Source organism: Ailuropoda melanoleuca, chromosome 13 (genome assembly GCF_002007445.2).
Source record: "Ailuropoda melanoleuca isolate Jingjing chromosome 13, ASM200744v2, whole genome shotgun sequence".
NCBI classification, from domain to species: Eukaryota; Metazoa; Chordata; class Mammalia; order Carnivora; family Ursidae; genus Ailuropoda; species Ailuropoda melanoleuca.
Window position 1 is genome coordinate 42,077,421 of NC_048230.1, and position 9,652 is coordinate 42,087,072.

Below are 9,652 nucleotides of genomic sequence, written 5' to 3' on the forward strand. Positions count from 1 at the left end.
GCGAGCTAAGAAGTTAGTGGGGTTTTGCCAAGAGCCAGGGACTGGAATGCATGATGTATGGGCGAGGAGTCAGGGACAGGGACTCCGGTGACTCAGCCCTGCTTTCCCTGGCTGGTGGAAACGAGAATTGGACCACAGGCAAGAAGGCAGGACTGGCCCCGGCCCAGGCCCAGCCCCGGCTTGGCCACCTTGGAGAGCGTGTCCTGGGCCCACAAGGCCCAAGCGCCAGCATCACTCCCATAGGGTCACCAACCTAAATTCCAGCTCCAGGGCCAACTTTTCGCCGTGTCCACGATTCTAGTGTGGTGCCCAGGATGAGATCAATGACACTGTTTCTAGATGATCAAAGGACAGACCCCATAAACAACCATGTCAGTGGCCAAGAGTGACAAATTGGGCTCCGGAGCAGAGAGAACTGGATTTGAGTCCAACTCACTTCACTTACTGGCTGTGACCTCGGGTGAATTAATCTGAGACTCAGTTATCTCATCTGTAGAATGGGGAGAGAAGAGTACCCACTAGAGGGGATGCTGACAAAGGGCTCGGGGTTTAGCATAGGGAGTGGCTCTGGAGGACCTCGCTTGAAAGACCCAAACTGAAAGACAAAATGGTTAAGAATCCCAAGGTGACTGCAGAGCACTAGACCCCAAGCAGAGGGCTTCTGTGTGACTGCCTGTCCCCGAGGAAGTGATGTGTCTGCTGTCTCCCGGGATGTCTTCCAGGGACTGACTACGGTGCTCCTGAGCACAGGTGCCAGGAGGAAGGGAAAGTTACACACGGGTTCCCAGCCCCGCTGTGGTCAAAGTTCATCCCCCCGTGAATGATGGCCCTGGACCTCACGGATGCTGAGTGGTCCTTCAGCACCCCAGGCCCGGCGGGAAGGAAGAACTTGGGGTGCTGGCCCCTGGCCAGGTTTGGTGGGGTGAACCTCCCCTCCCCACCCCAGGCCGGCCCTCCACACAGGCCAGGAGCATCTGAGATGGGACATCATCGGACATGTGGGCCTCCTGGAGGCTGCAGAGTGAGCTGTGGTTCTCCGAGGAAAGCCCTTGTTTGGGGAGGCACAGTCCTGCAGCGTTTCGGGGAGAAAGAGGCATCATGTCTGCAACTTAGCCTCAAGTGGCCCAGGAAGAAGCGGGGATCCAGGCAGTAAGAGAAACAGTAACGCGAACTGGCAACAAGTTGCCTTTGGGGGGTGTCCGGGGGAATGGTATCTGGAAATTGTCGAACTTTTGCAACTTTTCTGTCAGCCTGAAATTATTTCAAAATAAGAAGTGGGGGTTTCTTGTTTGGCTTTGTTTTGAAGGGTATGGGGGGAAAATACCAGCAAAGAGCCAGTCCTGCTGCTGGCCGGTTGGTGCCGCTGGGAGGACTCCCGGTTCTGCGGACGCACCGCGGCTGTGGGCGAGAGCAGCGCCGTGGCCCCGCAGCGCCAGCACCCCCCACTCCTGCCGCCGTGGGGCTCCAGCTTTCCGGCCTTGTGGCCAGTCTTTCCCTTTGGGGGGCCGGTGACTCAGCCGAGGGCTCTATGTGGCAGGAAGTGGGCACCGTGACTCACAGGGTGGCTCTGCACCCTCCCTCCTGGAGGCCGGGATAGCGACTGAGGTCCCCGGCCAGAGATGGCCCCCAAAGAGGGGGAGCTGCACCCCACGGTCATGATTCCAGGGAGCGCTGCTCGAGGGGAGGCGGGCTGGGGTGGGCCCTTCCTCGCCCTCTGGAGGCTGGCTGAAGGAGCCCTCTGCCAGCTCTACCCACAGCCTGCGGCGGCTTCCGGCCATCTGTGGGCACACGCACGATGCCGGACGCTCCTTAAGAATTCCCCACCGTCTGCACAGGCGGCAGCCGCTGCCAAGGCCCCTGACCCCGCTGGCTGCCCCAGCTGCGTGCACTTGCAGGGGGGCTTGTTAGCACTCAGCGGCCGTGCAGACGCCCGGGTGCCCATTCCCTGGGGCCCAGGCCGGCTTCCAGCCTGTGGAGCTCGAGCTCCACAGCATTTCCCTCTTGCCTTGACGATCAGTGCCGGGAACGGATGTGCTCTGTCACTGGTAGGTTCAAACCCAGCGCCCAGTTAGGGAACGGACGTTCACCAGGGCCGGACAGAGCTGTCCCTCCAGGACTCCCCGGCCTCTCCAGCTTTTCTCCTCACTTAGGGCTGAGGCTCCTCACTTTAAAGTTAAGGCCTGCTCACGGGGAGGGGACCCCATGCTGATGCATCCATTGTCTCGTTTATCCTCATAGCAGAGAAAGAGAGAAAGAAACTGAGGCTCAGAGAGGTTAAGGAACTTGCCTGAGGCTGCACAGCACACAGGTCTGGATTTGAGCTTGGGTCTTCCTGACTCCGAAGTCCACCCTGCCCTCTCCCACCTTGTGACGGGTGTGCATTCTCCTTCATTGGTCATGGCTCTGTGCTTGGTCTCCCCAGTTCGAGGGAGAATCTGGGAGAGTTGGCTGGGGGTATGGTTCCTCATTTTCTAAAGCCTCTTAGCACCTGGAGTCCCGCCACATCGAGGCACTCAGGCATGACTCGCAGGTGGACCCAGTGTCAGACGGATGGACGGCCGGCCGGGCGACTGACGGGGGTGGCTCTGGGCACAGCAGCAGCCCTCTGCAGCAAATCCTGCCCCTCCCGTCCCACCCCAAGTGGGTCTCCGCCCACCCCCTCCCTCCCTTCCCAGGCTGCCTGGTACGGGCTCCCACCGCCAGGGCTGGGCTGCCTAGCCTCTCACTTCCCATCTGTTCCCCACTTTCCCTCTCTGGTGCTTCTCTCTGTTCCTCTCTCTCTCTCTTGAGTTTGCTTTCTGTTCCCTCTTTCCCTCCTTCCCTTGACTCCCCTCCTCCTCTGTGCTGTTACCAGGCTGCTGTCATCCCTCCCACGGCCAGGCTGCCAGTGCCGGCTTCCCCCCAGGGCCACCTCCACTCAAGGGCCCGGCCTGTCTGGGTCACTTTCCACGTCCGGGGTGCAAACTCGGCCCCAGGGGAGGTGCTGCTAGTGACTGGAATGGGACCCTCGGTCGCCTGGTCGCCTGGTCTGGCCTCCCGGGTGGTCAGCCCACCTGTGTCGGAGCTCCTCTGCCGGCGGCAGGCTTACTGCCTCCCTCCCTGTCCTGCGTGGACAAGAGCGTGGGTTCTTGGGAGACCCGGACAAGATGGTGCTCTGAGGATCTGGCATTTTCCCCTTTCATTGTGTTGAGTTGAAATCAGCCTCCTGGAAACTTCCCTTGTTCTTTGCTCTGGGGGAGCCATGTCCCTGTGATCAACTCTCTGGTGAGACTGCTCCTGCTGTCTTCTCTCAGGCGACATATCCTGGCTGCCGTCAGGGAGATTTCCTGCCCCTCTGGAATGTGCGTGTTCACACCTTTCTGTCCTTCCCCTGACACCCTCGTGATGTTGTTCTTTAAACATGTTTGCCCAGAAACAGTGCCCACGGCAGCCTGCAGAGGACCGGAGGCCACTCCGTCCTGATGAGGACCTGGGTGTGGCGGCTTTCTGGTGTCCCGTGGCACCCAAGCGCGAACTCACGTGCAGTCAACCTCCGCTGCTGTGTCTCCTCCTCCGTGGCTCTCTGGTCCTGGGGCCCCCGGGGCATCACATTCAGGACCCTAAGCACTAATCCTATGTCTTTTCACCTACTGTTCTAGCTTCTCGTAGGTTTGCATCCAGACAAGTTGGGTCACCACCCCGGTTTTATCTGGAAATCTGATCCTATACCTTCATGCTGCTTACTCAAGTCATTGATGAAAATGCTAAGCGGGGCTTGGTCTGGGCCAGAGCCTTACACTGATCTCCAGATGGGCATTGTTCATTCCTCAATGGCTCTTCGGTTTGTTGGGGGAATGCCGTCGGCTACGACTGTGCTGTTTTCTAGGCTACTCTCCCAAGTCTCCATAACGTTACCACAGACGGTCAGGTGTTCTGGTGGGAGCAAGACATTCTATCTCCGTAAGATTCTATGATCTGAGGACCTTACCAAAGAAGAAAGGACTCACGTTGGCCTGAGTTGCTAAGAGTGAACTGTTCATTTTTTTTTAATCCTTGAGAAAGGATAGTATTCAGTTTGTTAGAATTCCGAAATAGAGATAAATGAGAAAGAATTTTAGGGCATTCTAAACGCCCGTCTGCAGAGATAAGTAAGCACTTCAAACACTTCCGTCTGTATTTTGACAAGTTTCTAAAAACATCTAGAAATGCATATGGCAAGAAATGCCTAAGAATGCAATCAGACCTCAATAGTCTTTTGTGATCTGTTTTCACTAATATTTTGTGACTATCTTCACATCTGAACAGACGTGCAGCTACGTAAACAGTTGCTGTTGGTTGCATAGCGTTCCGTTACCAGGACATCGCCTGTTATAGATCCCACGTGAGTGGATTCCAATTTTTTTTTAACCTTTATAAACACTGGCCTATATATACCTATTGTGACCACGTCTGGCTCCTTCCCTGAAATCAGTTCAGATATTCCGGTCTGCCTCTTCTAAGTGCCCTTCGAGGCCCAGTAGTGTTTTCTCTGTACGTCTCTGGTCAAAGTAGTTCCCATTACAATCATCACACACAACCATCTCCTGCTTGTAGCTGCTAAGGCCTTTAGGGAACAGTCCACCCCAATTTAAGAGTTCACCCCCTTTGCCTAACACAGTAGCTGGCACTCAGGGGCACTCCATAAATGCTTGTTGACTAAGGGCGTGAATAAATGAATTTGTTTAAGGGTTCCTTCCGGAGTTCAGCTGGTGGTTACCGTCCTAGTCCCTGGTTATCAGCCTCTCGAGTCTGATCCCTGCTCCCCAGGGGCCCGGTTTGCCTGTCTTCCTGCCATTCTGCCAGCCTCGGGGATGACAGAAAAGGCACCGCTCCCCAGCCTGGGGTGCAAGCTCCCTCCTGTCCTGGGAGGCAGCCCCGGGAGGGCACTGGAGTTGATTCATAGCCTTCAGCCCGTTCTTACTGTCTCCTCCCCTATGGGATTTCGGTTCCCCGTCAACCTCACCCGGTCCTGCTTTCTTTCTGAGTGTGACGGAGAAGCAAGGAAAGCTGAGGGTGGGCTTCCAGGCCTGCAGAGCCTTTTGGAGAAGGGGCAAGGGTGTGGTCACCTTGAGCCGCTCTCCTGTCGAAGGAGACACCAGCTCTCCCTCTGTAGGGCTTTGGCAGAACTGACAGACTTTGGGTGGTGGGGGGGCAGGTACACAGTAGGTGCTCAATAAAAGCAGTCTGTTCTCTTTCCTCTTTGACACAGTTCAGTCTTCTCACCTAGGTGTTGGGTCTGTCCTTTTGCACTCACTTCTGGTTGAGAGCCCTCCCTCCTTCCCTCCTTCTCAGCTCCTTTTGAAATAGGACCTCATGGGGCGCCTGGGTGGCACAGTTGTTGGGTGTCTGCCTTCGGCTCAGGGCGTGATCCCGGCATTCTGGGATCGAGCCCCACATCAGGCTCCTCCGCTATGAGCCTGCTTCTTCCTCTCCCACTCCCCCTGCTTGTGTTCCCTCTCTCTCTGGCTGTCTCTCTGTCAAATAAATAAATTAAAAATCTTAAAAAAAAAAAATAGGACCTCAGCTCCCTGTAAGGCTCCCAGTGCTGGATTCCCTGAGTCCACCCAGGAACCTTTCTCTCAGAGACCTTCTGTGACTGGATTGTTCGAGCTCTGCTTTTTCCCCCTGGTTTCTCATTTTTCCTTGGCTCATTTTCACTCTTAGAACTGTAGCTTTTGTCGGCCAGAATTCCCTGAACTTTTTGAAAAAATATCCCCTAAATAGGGTGCCCACCTGACAGTTCCCCATCTCTCTTTCCTTGGCTATTATAAGCCCACAGGGAATCACCCTGTGTGAACCACAAGGCCACGGTGACATTCCTTTCCTGGAGTGCAAACGTCAGCCTCCTCACGGGACTGAAGACCCCCGCCACGCCCACCGCCAACGGTAGCCCTGAACCCGGTTAGCCCGAGACTAATAATGGTGCTGCGTCCCCCTCTGTGAGGGGTTGAGAGAGGCCACGGAATCCAAAATCACAAAATCGGTGGAGCTTTGACCCCGCAACATAAACCCAGGGACTGGAGAGAGAAAGGGGAGTGAGACTCAGTGTCCCCCACAAGGCTCTTCGACTCTCAGGAGGAAGAGTTGAGGGCTTAGAACGGGAGCGTTTGTGACAGAAAGCAAAGGGACGTAAAGATGAGGGGGGGGAAGCTCAGGACGGATTTTTTTTTTTTTTAAGGATTTTAAAACTCTGTTGCCTTCCTGTTTCTTCATCAGGGGTAAGTAATTTCCAGTCATCCCATCCATTCAACAAATATGTATTAAGAAAGAAAAACACGTCCAAGAGCCTGCCATGCTAGCGGGACGCACAATGAGGCCTTCTCGGGAGGCCGAGCTCTGCACCTTGAGAAAGCATGAAACAGAGGGGACACCAAGGTCAGAGGGCAGATGCCCAGCCCCTGTCATCTTGGGCTCCACTTGAGGGGCTCAGGGCTGGGTCATTGAGAGAGTGGAAATCTCTGGAAAAACCCTAATAACCCTGTTGCAACATTCTAGGAAAATGGCCCATCTATTGAATAAGGGTGAATCAGCCAGGGGAAGGTTTGGGGCAGTCTGTGCCGTCCCACACCAACGTGTCCCCACCCTCCGGTTCCCCAGTGATGCTCCGGCTACCCTCTGGGGGCCGGGGTTGGGGGAGAGGGTGGCGCTCCTATCCGGAATTTCAACGAGACACATGCAAATGGCCAGTGGGCACTTCAGGGGAAGTTATGAGGTGAGAGGGGTCCCGCAAAGCAGAAGTGAGAGTGGTGAGATTTCCCAGTCCCCTCCCGTGCGCCCCTCCCCTCCCCCACGCCCCCGTGTGGGCCCTGGTCCTTCCCTCTCAGAAAGGAGGCCTGTGGTTTTTCCCCAATTACCCAAGTCTGAGAAAATGTCCATGTTTAAAGGAAACTAATTTGTCAGTCTCATTTCAGCCCCAGAATTGAGGAATAGAGTTGGGGCACCTGGTGGGGCTGGTAAGTAGGAGACAGAAGGAGGAAAGGAACAGCCGCCCCCCCCCCCAGAGCAGCACAAGTCAGGTGGAGAACCCAAGCCAGAGCCCACTGTGGGGTGTTACCTCCCTCACTTAATACCTCCATCAGTCAGTGGTGGGGCCAGGACCTGACTTAGTCAACCAGGTTTCCGGGCCTTCTGGCCCCAGTGCCCTGGACCCCTGGACTGCAAGCCCCCCTAAGACCAGGCAGATGCTATTCAGGAAACCAGAACCCCACTTCTCAGAGCTCTTGGCCTCTCCACAGATGCACCTCTGAAAAACGCCACCTTCCCCGTTCAGTTCTGATGGAGCAATTCTGCATTCCCGGTAACTTCCACTTTTAATTAATCGCCAATTGATTACCCTACCGTTTACACGTGAGTGTGAAGGCTCTGGCCTGTCAGGAAGTCAACTACCTATCGACAAGTGAGTCAGAGCACTGGGTGGCTGTGAGTTACTCATGAGCCAGGGTGTTGGCGGACCTGCGCTCCCCCTCACCTGTTCCAGCTTGCCCTGAAAGATGGAAGTGAAGGGCTCTGGGGAGAAAGTGGTTTCCTGCCTCTTCCTGGGCCCACATTTGAACCACACTTTCTTCTCTGTCTCTCTCTCTCGCTCACTCACTCTCTCTCCCTCTCTCTCTCTTTCACCAGATTGCCGCCCCTGGTTTGGTGGCTTTTTGCCTGACCTTTTACCCATATCCTCCAGTGTTAACCAAGGCTAACCCAAGGTGTCAACGAAACAAGACGGCATCGGTTAAAGAACCAGTGGTAAACTGTAGACGGTATTTCGTTTTCTGACGGGGTAAGCTGAGCAGAGTTGGGTATGGGGACAAGTCTCATTCTTTATTCATGTGTAACTTACTTTGTATTTGTTTTCATCAAGAATAAGTATACATTTAGTACTTGTTTTACAACTCACAGGTATTCGTGCAATCATGTGAAAGAAAAAGAAGGGGGGTGGGAGTGGGGGTCTGGGCCCAAGGCGGGTGCATCTGGAAGACCGAAGGAGCTGAGGCTCGAGGGGAAGGGGGACAACCCGTGGCCAGCGGGGCCTACGCGCTGATCTCACCATGTCAAGCAAGCCACTTCACCTCCCTACACCCGGGCTTCGTCAAGGACTCTCCCTCTTCCTCCCCCTCCTGCCACCAGCTGTGGGAGGTGGGCAGCTGGCAGGAGGGAGACCACCTGAGGCTGGTTCCAAATGCAGCACCTCAGCCCCCACCAGAGGCCTGAAGAACCAGTCTGCATTTTAACAAGATCCAAGGGGTTCGTGCTGACAGTCAAGTTTGAGAAGAACTGGGCTAAATGACACAGAGCAGTTAAAACACCTGGTGGAGTGGGAGCACGGACAGATGTTAGCTCCCCCCGCCCCGGCCCCTCCCTGAGCGTCCTCCCACACTCTCTTTGGGAAACCTTCTGCTCTGGAGAGAGGGGTTTGGGTTAGATAATGCAGTGGCTTGCATTCTGATGACGTGGATTGTACTCTGTCTCCTTACGCCCATGACGTGGGACAGACCACAGAGATTCTTATCCTGGCCCACAGATGGAAGAATGTGGCCCCGAGGAGTCCAGCAATTGGTCCTAAGGTCAGAGTAAGCCCAAGGGACCCTGGCCACGTGTGCAGATGCCTGAGGCTTCGTCCACCAAGCCAAGGTCCCGCATGAAAGTGGCCACTCCCTCTGGTGGGGGAAGGGGCCCAGGGGGCAGCAGGAACCTATGATCATCAGAAAAGTTTGCAGAACAGAATGTAAAAAGACCCCAAGGGACTGGAGTTTGGTGTCCTCTATGTGAGGACAAGTTTAACAACTTTCATCTAATGACCATTTTGGGGGATCCATCCTATACTGGACACTGGGGATTTGACATTGAACCATATGGACACATGGATGACAGGTTATAGTCAAGAAGGGCAGGCAAATGGGACACAGGGGAAGAGAGGCCATGCCCGGAGAAGCACAGGGTGCTAGGAAGACCATCTGACAGAGAGGTGGAGAGGCTCGGGGAGCAGCACCTGTATGGGAGCACTGGAAGGGGGTGCACTATGGCCGCTGCCTTTGGACACTCTGTCGGTGACCTGGCACCAAAGAATGTTCCTGGCCTAGGGAAGGACCTGGGTCTGGCCAAAAAGGGGAGGGAGCTGGGCGCGGCCTGGGAGGAAGGTGGGGAGGGAGGGGAGCCCTGCCCTAACGTGCCCTCTGTCCTGGGCGCGCACCCTGCCGGGAAGCCCTGGGGCCACCACTGCTCCGCTGGCCCGGCCCAGAATAGCCTCCCTTCCGGGCAGGGCTGCCCGGGCCCGCAGCGCCAGCGCCCGAAATAGGGCTCAGCCCCGAGGCCCGCGGGCAGCGGCTGGAGGGCGCGAGGGGCTGCCCAGCTCTGGGACAGCGGGGATCCGGGCAGGGGCGCAGGCCGGGATCCCGGGCGCCGGGATCGGGGAGGTGGCGCGGGGACCCGGGTCGGGGAGGAGGCCGGCCCGAGGCGGCGGGGTGGGGCGCTGACCTCACAGCCTGAGGGGAAGCCCTTTGGGGGCCGGCCTAGCTGATGGAAGGGCTGAAGAATGCGCGGCTGGCGGCTGAGAGGTCTGACGAGCGCTGGTGCGGTCCCTCCCCCTGTACACGTTGCCCCGAGGAGCGGTTGCCATGGGCACAGACCTAGCGGCTAGGGCCGG